Source organism: Pelobates fuscus, chromosome 1 (assembly GCF_036172605.1).
Source record: "Pelobates fuscus isolate aPelFus1 chromosome 1, aPelFus1.pri, whole genome shotgun sequence".
Lineage (NCBI taxonomy): Eukaryota > Metazoa > Chordata > Amphibia > Anura > Pelobatidae > Pelobates > Pelobates fuscus.
The window spans coordinates 257,876,103-257,892,504 of record NC_086317.1 but is presented as its reverse complement, the minus strand read 5'-3'; positions in this window follow the sequence as shown (position 1 = coordinate 257,892,504).

The window sequence follows — 16,402 nt, the reverse complement described above, 5'->3', positions numbered from 1 at the left end:
ATGGCCCCGGTCCTAATCCACCATGGGGAGACTGTCTGGGCTGCAGGCAGTCTCCCCACACCGGGAGCACCGTCGATCGCCACCGGGGGAACGACGGCGATTGGGTAAGTACATTAGACCGTTAGGACGGTTCAGGACCGTCAGCGGTCGGCAATGCTAAAATGCCGATGACAGTCCTGAACTGTCCTCGGTCCTGAAGGGGTTAAACTGTGATGACTTTAAATAGTGGTGCATTTTGCAGCTGTGCTTTATGCTGTAATGCCTTTTATACTGTGATGCATTTAAACTGTGATGTATTATGTCGGCCTTTTATTCTTTGAGACTTTTTAAGCTTGTTGCCTTTGAATCACCTTACAGGCACTTTTGACTTTATTTCTAATGCTTCCCCTCGGTCCCAGAGATTAATTCCCAGATCCCTGGGTGTTCAAGGCACTGGCGGATCCAGGGGGGGCAACGGGGCAATTGCCCCCCTCCCCCCCCAGATTCTCCCCTGCTAATGCAGGGCTGGCATTGTCCAAGTGCCAGCCCTGCAATGTGGCTGCGGACCAGGGATGGAGATCACGGTCCGCAGGCACCGTGTGGGCACCAGGCAGGCAGGGAGGGAGAGAGCCTGATCCGCCAGTGGAGAGAGGACCCGGAAACTCAGCCTGCAGCTCCTCCGGGTCCTACTCTCGCGAGCGGAGCATTGCCGCGGTTACCATGGCAACGCTCCGGATCTCGCAAGAGTTCACTCTAACCACTGGAACCACCAGGGATTCCCCACCATAAAGGTAAAGGTAAGAATGACATAAATGTATTTAAATAAAAAAGAAAACATTATTAAAAAACACTGCCCTCCCTTACACACACTGCCCCCCACACACACACTGCCCTCCCATACACACACTGCCCCACAAACACTGCCCTCCCATACACACTGCCCCACACACACACTGCCCCACAAACACGGCCCTCCCATACACACACACCTCCCCACAAACACTGCTCTCCCATACACACACTGCCCCACACACACAGCCCCACAAACACTGCCCTCCTATACACACACTGCCCCACACACACACACTGCCCTCCCATACGCACACTGTCCCACAAACACTGCCCTCCCACACACACAGTGCTCCCCATACACACACATTGCCCCCATACACACATTGCCCCCATACACACACACATACAGTGCCCCCCCATACACACACTGTCTCAAACACACATACAGTGGGCCCCCATACACACACTGCCCCACACACACATACAGTGCCCCCATACACACACTGCCCCAAACACACATACAGTGCCCCCATACACACACTGCCCCAAAACACACATACACTGCAACTCTCACACACTGCCCCCTCACACACACACTGCCCCACACATACACTGCAACCCTGACATACACTGCTGCCCTCACGCACTCACACACACACTTCACCCCGCACACACACACACACACACACACACTGCACCTTTCACACATACCACCGCTCCTATGCCCTATATCCCAGCAGACCCCAGGTAAGTTGTCAAACTGTTCATAAACTGTTTAACTACTTACTCTGGGATGGGATCCTGGCACTACTGGCACCATAACTACTAGACTGAGCTGTAGTGGTTATTGTGCCTGCATTATTTCTTTAAATAATCTACAAGTGCCCCTCCCGAGATCAGGCTCTGGATCCACCACTGGTTCAGGGGCCATGTATACTGCAGACCGAGCTCTCTCCCCAGTCTCTAGACAGCAAATGCACTTGGAAGATGCCCGCGCATGTGCAGTTTGTGCCTTAACCCCTTAAGGACACATGACATGTGTGACATGTCCAGAAGTTTGGTCCTTAAGGGGTTAAAGGCCCAATACTGATGACTTACATTATGGGAATACAGATTGCGGCAGCCATCTTGGATTAGGGAAATTGCCAGAAAGTAACTAAAATGGAGGGAAAATTGCTGTAAACATCCCAAACATATTTGGAAAGTATTTGCAGGTTCTCCAGACATGGGTAAGTGCTCTTTTCAGCCAGCTTTAAATCTTTTTGACTGTTTTCTTGGTTAGAATTTGACAGAGCCCTTTTGTACTTTTATACTTTGCCACATGTTATATATATATATATATATATATATATATACACTTTTGTTTATTTTATGTCTGTATCTACACCATTCTGATTGTGATGGAAATGCAGTGGTAGGGAACCCGTTATGCATTGCCTATCTTCAGAAGGTAATCTCTTCAGCTTCACCTATAGCTGCATAGCCACAGGACATGTTGCCATAGCTTACAAAGGAAGTTGCAAGGTATTTTCTGAATCTACACCATGTTTTGGTTCTGATGGGAAAGCAGTGGAAGGAAAACAGTTATGCTTTGACTGTCTCCATAAGGTAGCCGCTTCAGCATCACCTATACCGGCGCTGCCACATGACAGGTGGGCATGACTTACAAAGAAGTTCCAAGGTATTTAGAAGGCCTTAGAGGTAAGAAAAAAGAGGCCAAACTTACTTCCACCCCCTGGACTACACCACCTATGGTGGATACTCCAATTTCCAGGGTAGCCTGTGGGACGATGCTACTGCTTGACAACTAGGCTTTTTTTTACGCAAGCCTATGGATCAATGTCCAAATTTATACGCGTGCCGATGCAGGTTGTCATCCAGCTGTATTTTTCACTGCTGTTTCTCGAACCATGTAAAGTGTGATAAAAGATCTAAATACTACTGTGGAGAGAGATATTAAGAGCCAAGATTGAAGATGCAGTCAAGAGTCTTCAGGTTACAAGTGCCTTCTTCACAGAAGCTTCCCTAGATGTAACTAGGATATTCTCTCAAACAAATGGCTTTATCTATAGCAGCTAGGAAAGCATTATGGTTCTGCTTCTGGGATGATGACTCATCCTCGAAGTCTGCCCTCTACGCCATTCTATTTGAAGAGGAGCTGCTGTTTGGGAAAGCTTTTGATGAATCCATTAAAAAAAAAAAGGAGCTGAGGGCTGCAAGGTATTTGTACCTCAGGACTGAATATCCAAGAATCCGGCTCCTCAGGGTTAGACAGGAGAACCTCCAGTGACCAGCATTTCTCAGATACATGGGATTACTGACTCTGCAGGGTATACTCCAGAGGTAACTCTTGGTAGTTGGTAACCTGCCTTTCAAGGTTCTAATAGAGCTATAAAGAAGGTATAGCACTGAAGCTTCAGACATGAGAGTCTCTATACCAACAAGAGAATTCAGACAGATCAATCAAGGGTATAGCACTGAAGGAATATGTATGAAACCTTCTGGACAAAGATGTGATTTCTTAGGTCAAGTGCGGTTCCTTGGACAATGTTTGCCTCTTTTCTGATGCTAAAAGTAAAGGCACATGTAAGCCTATACTGGACCTAAGAAGGGGCAACAATAGGCTGAATGACAGAGCCTTCACGATGGTGTCAATCAGATCCATATCCCCAGCAATTTGGAAGGACAATTTCTTTATCTCTATACATCTCAATGATGCTTACTATCTTTCCAATAGTCCTATATCTTCAGCATTATCTCTAAAGATAATAATTTAGTGCCCTACCATTTGGCCTCACTGCAGCCCCAAGAACCTTATGTGTGCCTATAGTGATATTGAAAGTCCAGAACACCACCTGGTTCCATTATCTGAATGATCTACTACTGGTAGCCTCAGACCCACAGAAGGCAGGCGCACAGAGGGATATAGTTCTTTCAGAATGCCTGAAGTTTGGCCGCTTGTTGATGAATACCAACAAGAGCAGTCTCATGTCAGCTCTGAGGATGACTTTTTGGGGTGGAGTATTCTATACTCTGCTTTCCCCTTCCTCAGGAATAGTTCCACAGATGGTGGAAGTTTTCTCTTCCAGTTTCTTCATTCAAGCTTGGTAACAGCAAGAAAGTAGATGCAACTACTAGTAATCCTGGCTTCCACCATCAGAATTGTCAGATGGGCTCAATGGCATCTCATGATTCCTCAAAGGTCCTTCCTATCTCAGTTCAACAAGAGAAAGATGAATTGGAGCTAGCAACTGACGATGTCATCAGTGGAGTTATATCTTACCTGGTAGCTGAAAGAGAGAATATGTCTCTGGGTTTCCTATGAACAGAACTTCATTGGGCAATTATAAGCTCGGATTCCAGTTTTCAAGGATTGGATACACATTGTCTGGACCATGTTACACAAGGTCTGTGGATGAGGGAAGGAACAATATTTCCTTCAAATGTTATGGAATTATGAGTCATTTTCAGGGCTCTTCTTCAATTTGGAAGGTTGCTGAAGAACAAGTGGGTCTGAATTTGCTCAAATATCGATGCAAATGTATCCCATATGGATCATCAAGGTGGGTCTCACAGACACTTATTGATAAGGGAATTACAGCCCATGATGAGCAGGGCACAGGAGAACAACCAGGGGCGCAGAATGCAATGCCTGATTACCTGAGCCGAGTAACAGTGGTCAAGGTGGAATGACAAATTTGTTCCGACGTATCCTTAGGGTTGACTCAGATTTGACTGATACCCAATGTAGATCTGATGGCCAATTCTCGGAACTACCAGGTCCAGAAGCATTTTTCTAGTTTTTAGGACCAGAATGCTGAAGGTCAGGATACTCTGACTCAAATTTGGAATTCCAGTCTGATGTACATATTTTTCCTGTCTTCAACGTTCCTATAGGAAATTCAAAGGAGACCGTGGAAGGCCACGAAGACTCTAAATCCCTATGATGAGTAAGATCAATCTGGAACCTCCAAAGGAAATTCCAGTACGTGCAGACCTATTATTGCAATGTCCCTTGAGACACCAATATCCTAAAGTTCTGGTGTTGAGGCGGGTGTCTTTAAAAGTATAGGCATACCTGATACGGTCATTAAGATCATCTTACAGTCCTATAAATACTTTACAGATTACAAACTTGGCATGCATTTGGTCTGAGTTATAAAACTCTAGAGGAACACAGATCGGCACTTTCCACATGGATGGGTACCCATTGAGCATTGGAACCCCTGGTGCTTTGCTTCATGCAAGCAGCAATTAAATTTAAGCCTCCACTGTTGAAGCTCACATGTGAACTACCTCTGGTCTTACAGGCTCTGCCTAAATCACAATTCGAACCTCTAGCAGGAGCTTCCATGGTGTCAGCACAGAAAGTGCTGTTGCTGGTGGCTGGTACCTCAGCAAGGTGAATGTGTGAACTCCAGGCTTGATCCTGTGTACCTCCATTCACTAATTTTCCCCGGCGACCTATGGCCACGTGCCCACAGAGAGGACCCATCAGATTACCATATCCCTAATCACATTATCATCATCCCTTAATCATCTCGCCCTACTTCCCATAATCCCCTCATCCCCCAGCCCAATATCCACCTCACTTCTCTCACCATAATCTCCTTGTCATCCCCAGTCACCTCACCTCAATGACAATAATGTTCTAATCATCCCGTATAGCAATCTGCACCCTCATAATTCCTCATAACCACCAGACTCAATTATATAATTAGAATACCTCAATCCCCATAACACCACCAGCCCCATCATCCGTACAATCCCATCATCCCAATCACTTTACACAATTCTCGTAATCCCATCATCCCGAGTAGAGATGAGCGAACCCGAACTGTAAAGTTCGGGTTCGTACTGAACATTGCGATTTTTGATCCCGAACCCGGACATTTCAGTAACAGTTCGGGTTCGAGTTCGGTTTTCGGGGATTTAATGGCACGTTTTGAAAAGCTGCAGGGCAGCCAATCAACAAGCGTTTGACTTGTGTGCCCTTAGAAGCCATCACAGCCACGCCTACTAATGGCATGGCTGTGATTGGCCAGTGCAGCATGTGACACAGCCTCTATATAAGCTGGAGTCACATGAGCTCTTATTAGTGTAGGGAGAGGATGCTGCAGCTGTGAGGGACAGATTAGGAAAGGAGAGGCAATTAGAACCGTCAAATACTGTGGTTACATCGCAGTTTGACCAATTCAAATTTTTTGTGTGCTAAAACGTAAATTTGGGGCGTGCACTTCATATCTGAGAGTCAAATAGAACCCAAAATAACTACTAAAAGCCCTTCTCTTCTAAATAATTCTATTTAGCAAGTAGCATATATCCCAGAAAATACAGAAAAACATCAATTCAATACAATAATGGGAGAAAATGAATAAAAGTCCAGTACTGGTGTTCCAAAGAAATGTGTTAAACTGTCCACTCCATCACATAGATCCATATATATGTAAAAGATAGAAAAAAGGGGGTATCAATATACCATGTACTTTTCATTTATCAGACTGAAGATTGACAGTTAAAAATCAATTTTATTCTAACGATATTTAAAAGTATAGAAAATATAGAAAGAATTTTTTTTTTCCACATGTATGTATAATTGGTCTTTTAAAAGTCACAGATTAAGCCATGAAAAAGTCCAGACCTTATTTGAAAATATTCGGCGTCCCGAAACAGCTGAATATTGGTGCTGCAGAAGTTTCAAACAATGGTCTTTACTGGAACAAAAATGATAGATGATGGCTGATAGTGATAAGATGCAGACTCCTCCAGACACGTTTCTCCGCATTCGGCGGCTTTATTAATGCCTCCCTCATACCGGGATGTCTAGTAGTGCAGGTGCAGCTGCCATGGTCTACCCCAGTGCTCTCCAAACTGTGTGTAGCGACACATTAGTGTGTGTCGGCTGGTGTGTAGGTGTGACAGTTTTACGCAGTGCATATTGCACTATTTGCCTTCCAGGGTATGAAAAGCATGAGGGAGTCTAACTTCATTTCACGGAGTTAAACTCATTGAAACTGCAGGAAGCACCTTTAGTGGCAATGAGATAAAGTGGTCTGGATGCTTATAGCGTCTCTATAAAATGTGCCAAATAGGTGCCTTAGGCATTCCCCACAGGAAAACATTGAATCAATGATTTCCTCTTAGGACTTACGGAATGCTGGATGTCCTCATGCAACGTGTGAGGACATCCAAAATCATTTCACAGAGACAAACTCTGTGAAACTGGATGAAGCGCCTAAAGTAGCTGACTGGTAGACAGCCACTAGAGGCAGGGCTAAGGGGTACAGTGGCACTGTACAAAGACAACTTCAATGAGATAGTCTGGGCACCTCTAGTGTCCCTTTAAATTCTGTCAAATATTCACTGAAAATTAGATATAAAGCAAAACTCACTAAAACAATTCAAATCAAAAAAGCAGTGAGCCTGAGAATAGAGTACTTATTTACTAGTTATCAAAATGGGGCACAAGCAAAACTAACACATACACTGAAAAAAAATTATAAACGCAACACTTTTGGTTTTTGCCCCTATTTTTTATGAACTGAACTCAAAGATCTAAGACTTTTTCTATGTACACAAAAGACCTATTGATACCAGAGAAACTGACGGAAGCCAAGCACAGAGAGATGGACACAGGTTTCTTCAGGAAGGAAGAGATCTTTATTCGATTCACTGACCGGGACTCAGCGGGACTAATGTCACCAAAAACAGCAAAAATCTGAGTCCTGATCGTACAGTGTAGGTCCCTTATAGACATATAGCTCCTCCTATAATCAGTTCCACCTACATGTACTCTAACCCAATCAACAGAGTAAAGACTAACTTTCCTGTTTGACCACTTGGCTTGCCCAGCACAATGGAGGAGGGGAATACTCGTATATCCTGTATTCCTGCACATGCTCCTTACACTACTGATTGTATCGTTGCCACGTGCAACCAACCAACCGATACATCAGCATATGCACGTGCACATACCACGTGGCAATCTCGGCCTACTAAATTTATTTTTACCGAGATTCCACCACATTCCCCCCTTTCATGCTTCTGATATTTCATAATCCCAGATGCATCACTTAATCAGGGTTTGCTTACACCTCAAGTTGCCATAAACCAGACTAGACTTTGCGACTCTCTAGAGATACGAACCCCTCAGCATTCCTCTTCCTGTACGTGTTCTCCTTGATTTAAAGCCTCGTACCTGCAAACAACCATTTTCTGTGCAGCGGCCTTTCTCTCTGCTATATTCTCTATAATGCTCTGCACAGACCTAACTACCAAAGGAATCAGACACGGCAGGAGGAGGCACAGCATCAAGATTAGCATGACTCCACCTACCAGTGCCCTGAGTCCTCCAAACTGCTCGTACCAATTACCAAACCAACTACTCAGATTATACCCTTTCCATACTTGAGTAGGCACATGTGCTAGTTTAACCATATGGCTAGTAAGCTCAGCTATTGCTTGCCCTTCATCATCTATTTGAAGACAACAATTGCTTAGATTAAACTTCCCACATACACCTCCCTCTACTGCCAATAGGTAATCCAAGGCTAATCTATTCTGGTAGACGGCTGTCCTCATCCTAGTGTTATGCTTTACTAGGAGATTAAGCGCTTGTGATGTTTCATTGGTAATTATCTCAACCACTGCCTGTAATCTTATGATACGGTTAAGCATGTATATTGGGGTTCTGTATCCATAAGTACCATCCTCTGCCCACGTAGCTGGCCCATAATAATCTATAATACGCTGGGGAGGCCACTCATTATCTTCCCAGGTACCTATCTGTAGGGGTCCCCTTTTCTTTCTATGATTTACATCATACACTTTAACTCCCAAAGTCTCTCCTGTTTCAATTGGCAACAAGAAGAAGGATGGTTTGAGCATACCTAATACACATGCCCCTTCCCAGTCCTGTGGTAACTCCGAATAGGCTTTCCTACCACAGATCCAGTACAAATTTGCTGGGGCTTTCCAACTAGATGTAGCAGATAGGTCAAACCACACATCCTTTAAACTGGTATAAATTGCAAACGGATTAGGTGGTTCTGAGACATTTGAAGCTGACCACCAAGTTGTTTCTTTTGTATCATCATTATAAGCTTTTTGCCCTAGACAAGTCAATTCTCCTACAAATGTATTAAACATTATTCCTTTCCTTGCTATACAAACATAACCTATAATGGAGGTCTTTAATCGCCACTCAGATTTACCTCTAACACTCACTTGATAATCAGTTTGAGAAGATATTAACTGTTCAACTGTCTCAGAACCGGAATACATTACCTCCTTTGCTTCCCATGGCCATTGGTCTCCCATATTAGTACCTCCACACACATAGCAGTTGGTTACATTAAGACTACCAGCAATGCTTTCGGCTAGATCTATAAATAAGTTTTTCGCATTATGGGGGATCTTATTTTCCACACTCATCTCCTCATAGAAGGAATGAAAGACCTGATGAGTCTGGGTTGCCACAGTATCGGTCTCTAATCCTATAAATAATATTGTCCCAGGATCCAAACCTGTTCCATATATCTGGAACCCAAATAAGTTCCCAAACCTATCTATGAATAGTTCTGGGTCATTGACAAGTATATGGACTGGGTTACACTCCCTAGACTTACAATATGGCTTGGTAGGCAACTTAGTGACGATCATATCTGGTTGCCCACCCCACACAGGACCAATACGGACAATAATTGTATTCTTTATTTGGGCATTTTGGATCTATATATTTATACTTACTACTGGGGCAAATATACTTATCATTAGACCCATACATTCTTTCCCATTTAAGATCGCCACATACATTCCACGGTTTTCTACCACCTGATATCGCCTTACATGCATCAAATAGCAAAACACCTGGAGAATGTACGGTTTCTAGTATGGTCTTATTTAGCAGGGTCCCCTGTGAGTCTCCATTCCGAATAGTCAACCAAATTGTATGGGGTTGATACTCAGAGCTAACACACTTAGGTTCTCCTACTTCTAAATGGCATACACTATAATCTATGCCTAAGTATCTACACTTAGATACATGTCCTTTACACTCATACTGGGAATGCCAATAAGGGTCTGGGAAATGCGATTGCCGGTTTTCGTAGTCTTAATGCAAACCTCACAGCCTGGTGTGTCGGTACCTCTACCTTCCTGAATAATTAAAAACACACAAATACATTATCAAACACATCACTCCTGACATCTTCTTCCTAACTCTTCGACCGTGCGAAGCTTCCAGCTTCCAGGATGTGAGGGCTGCAGGGAATGGAGTCCTTCTGATCCTCACTTTCCTTCACAGAGATCCCTTCAAGACACTCTGGCTATGAAACGTAGGCAGGTGGTCAGGCTTTATTGTGGCCATCAAAACACCTACTTGTAGATTTTTGTTGATGTTCCCTTGTAACAGAACTCTTCTCAAAAATCACTTTCAATCCAACTGGGTCACTCTCTTCAACCGGATCTTGCAGGGATTCTCAGGATCTGGTGTAGCCTGCCAAGAATCTGCTGCTGCTGGTTTAACCCTGGAGTGATGAATCCACGGAATCACTTCGGCCACCTTTATAGCTGTTGGGGTAGACAAAAGAACAACATAAGGACCCCTCCACTTTGGCCCCAACGGTACACTGTTCCACTCCTTTATCCAAACTTGGTCTCCTGGATGATAAGAATGGACAGGTGGATAAATATTCACAGGTAACCTATCTTTTACCCATTTCTGTACCTCCTCCATAGTCTTACCCAACTCTACAACCTGCTGCCGGGTAATTCCTTCTCCCAACTGACTCAAATCCCCCCTTAAGTTACTAAGTACGTGAGATGGACGCCCATACATAATTTCAAAAAAGGTGAGAGACCCATCCTTCTGGTAGGTGTACTACGAATGCACAACAGAGCTATTGGCAAAAGAACATTCAACTTGAGTTGGGTTTCTTGACACATTTTTGCCAATTGGCTCTTAATAGTTCTGTTCATCCTTTCCACTTTCCCAGAACTCTGAGGCCTATATGCCGTATGAAGTTTCCACTTAATACCAAGCATATGAGTCAGTTGTTGTAGGCACTGGTGAACAAAGGCTGGACCATTATCAGATCCTATAGAGCATGGTAGTCCATATCGGGGTATTATTTCCCGCAACAGAAATCGCACAACTTCTCCTGCTTTCTCTGTACGAGTGGTGCACACAGCTACTAGTAGGTAACGATGTCCGCCAGATTTAGGCATTACCGTGTAGTCTATTTGGAGATCGGACATAGGGAGCCCTCCCATGTACTGGACTCCCGGTGGTTTCACTGGACCTTGCTTTGCGTTGTTTTTGGCACATAACACACATCTTCGTACAATGGCTTGAGTCAAGTTGGACAATCTTGGTATGTAGAAATGCTTCCTAAGAGATTCTTCCATACTATCTCTCCCGGAATGTGTCCCATTGTGATAGTTCTGGACAATTTCTACAGCTAGCGATGCTGGAATAACTATCCTTCCATCTTCTAACTGATACCAATTATTCTCCAAATATTTTCCAGCTTTAGTCTTTAGTCTTCTTCTTGAGCTGTATAAACTGGAGTCCACTGAGACAAAGGGGTCGGTATGAGAGCAGCTATACACTCCACATATTCCTGTTGTCCCGATTCAGCGTCACTCTTGGCTGCATTATCTGCCATCCGATTTCCTTTCACCACATCACCATCACCTTTCAGATGCGCTCGACAATGTATGATACCAACTTCCTTCGGCTCCCATACGGCTTCCAATAGTTGTAATATCTCAGTTGCGTACTTGATTTCTTTACCCTCTGAGTTCAGTAGTCCTCTTTCTTTATACAAGGCTCCATGGGCATGAGTGGTTAAAAACGCATACTTTGAGTCCGTATAGATGTTTACCCTCAATCCTTCAGCCAATTGTAACGCTCGTGTGAGTGCGATTAATTCTGCCTTCTGTGCCGATGTTCCTTTTGACAATGGCCGAGCTTCTATCACCTTGTCTATGGTTGTCACTGCGTATCCTGCGTAGCGAATCCCTTCTTTCACGTAACTACTGACGTCCGTATAGTTCTGGACATCGAGGTTCTGGATGGGAAAATCACGAAGGTCCGGTCTGCTTGAGAACACTTCATCCATCACCTCCAGGCAATCATATTGACTCTCAGTAGGTTGTGGCAAAAGGTTAGCTGGGTTCAAGGTATTGACAGTTTCAAGATGCACTCTCGGGTTCTCACATAACATGGCTTGATACTTAGTCATACGGCTATTGCTAAACCAATTATTGCCTTTATAGTCTAGCAACATCTGTATTGCGTGCGGGACTCGCACGTAGAGTTCCTGACCCAGAGTGAGCTTGTCAGCTTCGGCTACCAGCAGGGCGGCGGCAGCTACAGCTCTTAGACAAGGTGGAAGACCACTGGCCACTGCATCCAGTTGTTTAGACATATATGCAACAGGTCGTTGCCATGATCCCAAGTACGGTGTCAGTACTCCCACAGCCATCCTTCTTTGCTCGTGTACATATAAGTAGAATGGACGTGTATGATCAGGTAGACCTAATGCTGGGGCACTCATCAATGCCTTCTTAACATTCTCAAATGCCTTCTGCTGTTCGATGGTCCACAGGAAGGGATCGTGTTCTGTGCCTTTTATAGCTGCATAAAGGGGTTTCTCCAATATCGCATAACTGGGAATCCATATCCTGCAGAAGCCTGCTGCCCCCAAGAACTCTCGCACTTGTCTTCTATTCTTGGGTGTTGGTATTTGGCATACAGCTTCTTTTCTCTCAGGCCCCATTATCCTTTGACCTTCAGAGATATGGAATCCCAGATACTTGACAGTTGGCTGACACAACTGAGCTTTCTTCCTGGACACCTTGTAAACTGCTTTCCAAAGAATGTGCAGTAAATCATATGTTGCTTGCTGGCATATCTCTTTTGTAACTGCCGCTATCAACAAATCATCTATGTATTGTAGTAGTACACATTCTCCTGGGATGGACTTAAAGTCTAGTAAGTCCTGACTTAATGCTGATCCAAATAGGGTAGGTGAATTTTTAAACCCTTGGGGCAATCTTGTCCAAGTCATCTGGCGTTTCGAGCCTGTTACAGCATTTTCCCATTGGAATGCAAAGATACACTGGCTTTCTGTAGCAATTCGTAGGCAAAAGAAGGCATCTTTAAGGTCCAAAACTGTAAAGTAAGTAGCCCCGCCCGGAATAAAGGCAAGCAGGTTATATGGATTGGGCACAACTGGATGTATACTTACTACCGCATCATTGACTGCTCTTAAGTCCTGCACAGGGCAATACTCATCTGTCCCAGGCTTTTGAACAGGCAACAATGGGGTGTTCCAGGGGGAAGTACAGAATTTTAGGATACCATACCTTATGAACTTATCCAAATAAGAACTTATGAACTTATCCAAATAAATGTATGTTCTTCTTTGCCTTTTGGGGAATATGGTATTGTCTTAGGCTCACTGGATAAACCCCAAGTTTTAGTTCAATCCGTATAGGTGGGATATTGCGAGCAAGTCCTGGTGGGTTACTCTCTGCCCACACTCCTGGTATATTAACCCCTTAAGGACACATGACATGTGTGACATGTCATGATTCCCTTTTATTCCAGAAGTTTGGTCCTTAAGAGGTTAAACAAGGATTCATCACTCCTAGGGTTTTGGCTGGTCAACACTGTATAAAGTCACCACTCTTCTTCTTTCGGTATTGATATTGACATTATACCTGAGAGTCCATTAAACTTCAAGGATATCGTTCCGTTAGGCAGAAATGTTATCTGTGCTTGTAACTTCGATAACAAATCTCGTCCTAGAAGTTGGACTGGACATTCAGGCATGTAAAGGAACTGATGTTTTACTACGTGGCCTCCCAGTGTACAGAGTCGACTTTTAAGAACCTTTTTAGCAGCACTCCTCCCAGTTGCTCCTATTACAGTGATAGTTCTTCCTGAAGGAGGAACGACTAGGTTAGTCACCACAGAATGTTCAGCACCAGTGTCGATCATGAAAGAACTCCTTTTTCCCCCTATTGCTACATCGACCATAGGCTCCGCTCGGCCAAGGGGGATGGAGCTGGGTCGGTATCAATAGTCCTCCATGACAGTGTCAGCCAAACCCACAAAGTCTCTATCTTCTCTTTCTCGGGGTCTCTGCGCTGCTGGGTAATACCTATCCCCATGAACGCTCCTCTATTATTCCCACCATTTCCTCCAGGGCCTCCTCTTCCTCTCGCTCTGCCTCTATAATTATTACTATATCCTGCCCTTGTTCTATCTCTCTCATATTGTTCCCTCAGTGGACACTCACTTCTCCAATGCCCTTCTTCCTTACAGTATGCGCATTGGTTCCTACTTAAAGGCTCCCTATTCCACTTATTCTCGCTTTTCTCAGTTCCCCTATACACTTCCTTTTCCCTTCTATCTACACCCACGATGGCTACTGCTAACATGTCTGCTTTCCTTCTCATCTTTCGCTCTTCTTCCTTTTTCGTCTCTGTCTCCCTATTCATATAAACCTTATTTGCTATCTCCATTAGTTGAGTTATATACATCCCTACAAACCCTTCTAACTTTTGTAATTTTCTCTTTATATCTCCATAGGCCTGGCTGACAAAGGCAGAGTTAACCATCCGGGAATTCTCAGGAGCCTCTGGATTAAAGGGGGTATACAACCGGTATGCCTCCAATAATCGATCATAAAAGGCACTGGGCGACTCATCACATTTCTGCAATACCTCAGCCGTCCTTGACATATTGATCGCCCTTTTTCCTCTGGCTTTCATGCCAGCAATAATGGAGTCCCTGTAAGCTCTTAAACAGGCCATATCTGCGCCATTAACATTCCAATTCGGATCTGTGTTTGGATAATGGGCTGCGGCCCATGCTGCCGGGTTGGCCTGATTTTGAGTACAGGCCACTTCTTCAAGCGCTTTAATTGTCGCCTGATTTATCCGAGTTCTTTCCTCGTTATTAAACAATGTCAAAGTAATTGCTGGCAATCAGCCCAAGTGGGATTATGCGTCTGGATTATAGAGGTAATCAAATCTGTCATGGCTTGAGGTTTATCTGTGTAGGAGGAGTTATGGGTCTTCCAGTTGAATAAGTCAGTGGTGGTAAAGGGAACATAGACAAATACGGGATCAGCATGTTGTAATTGGCCCTCAACGTTAATATATGTCGGGCCCGGTGTCAGTCGGAGAGGCATTTGATAATGTCGGGGTTGGAGGGTACCGGTCAGTTGTCGGGTTAGTATGGGGCTTCGTTGAGGAAGGTCAGTTATGGGTTCCGGTGTAGGGGTAGTAAGACGAGGGTAAGGGGATGCTTTTTCTTTACTGAAGGGAAGATTAGTAAGTAGAATATTCTGGGCCGGGCTGGGAGGAGCCTGACCAGGAACCAGAAATGACGCCAAATCTGGATAGGTGGGGTTAATAGGGGTAGGTACCGGAAGGGGAGGGTTTAAAGCAAGTGGGCTAGACTCTGAGCTAGAGGAGGGGGTAGGTGGAGACAACGGAGCAAGGGGAGTAGTATTACTAGCAGCGCCTCCTCTTCCTCTTCCTGTAGAGGAGAAGTAAGGGGGTGGCAAGGGGATCTCTGACTCAGGGGGCGTGTCCAGAATGGGCGTAATCACGGCCTTGGTGGACAAACGAGTTCTGGACAACAGGAGGTGACATTGCTCCTCGTTGCATACCTTGATCCATTTTGGCAAGTCATCTACGGCCCGCTTCCAACAATCAATATACGGAAACTGGCCGTAAATTTCAGGCCTACCCGATACAGCCACGTGTACGTGTTGCACCAGATTAGGATCAAGACTACCACGTGGAGGCCATGCAGCCACCAGGGTAGGCCATTCCCTACTATATAAAGTAGTCAGGCGTGTTGGGGACATCTTTACTCCAAAATCATGTACATTGTATCCCTTTTTAAAGTTCTTTAACACGCATTCTAAGGGGTTTTGTTGTGTACTAGGCCAAACGTACACAACAAAACATACAGGGAATTCCCGTACACACACAGCTGTTACACCAGTCACTAAATAACTATTACTGTACCTTTTGGTGAAACTATACAATCACCCACGTTATAATTCTCAGTATTTAAATTACCCGTCTATAACATGCCCTAGTAACATCGTCTTTACAAACAGTAGTTATAGTACGGTTAGCATTGGTTAAAGTACAATTTTGAAAGTCACAGTTCAGTTAGTAGTGGTTATGATGTTAAACATACAACATGAACGACAGTTATTAGTTGTTATTTACAGTATCAGTAATTATAATACATGGTTATGGTACCGTGCGCTATGATACAGTTACACACTATTCACACTCTCGCTAGACGGCAGAGCTCAGACTATCTAGCAAGATATACACTCTACTACAATAAGTTTTAACACATTTACAGTTTCCCAACTAATCTATTGGCCAGTACCTCGAGGGACTACCTAAAACTATTTACATCCGTTTTGGTTAGCCGTCGCTGCCCAAGCACCACATATAGCGAACTAGAGGGCGGAATTTACAACAGAACCCTCTTGAGCTATCTACTCTATCAACAGTCTAGTGGGTTCCAAATTTACACTCCTTCCCACTTAGCCAAGATAGGTTGAGATCTAGCGGACAGAATATA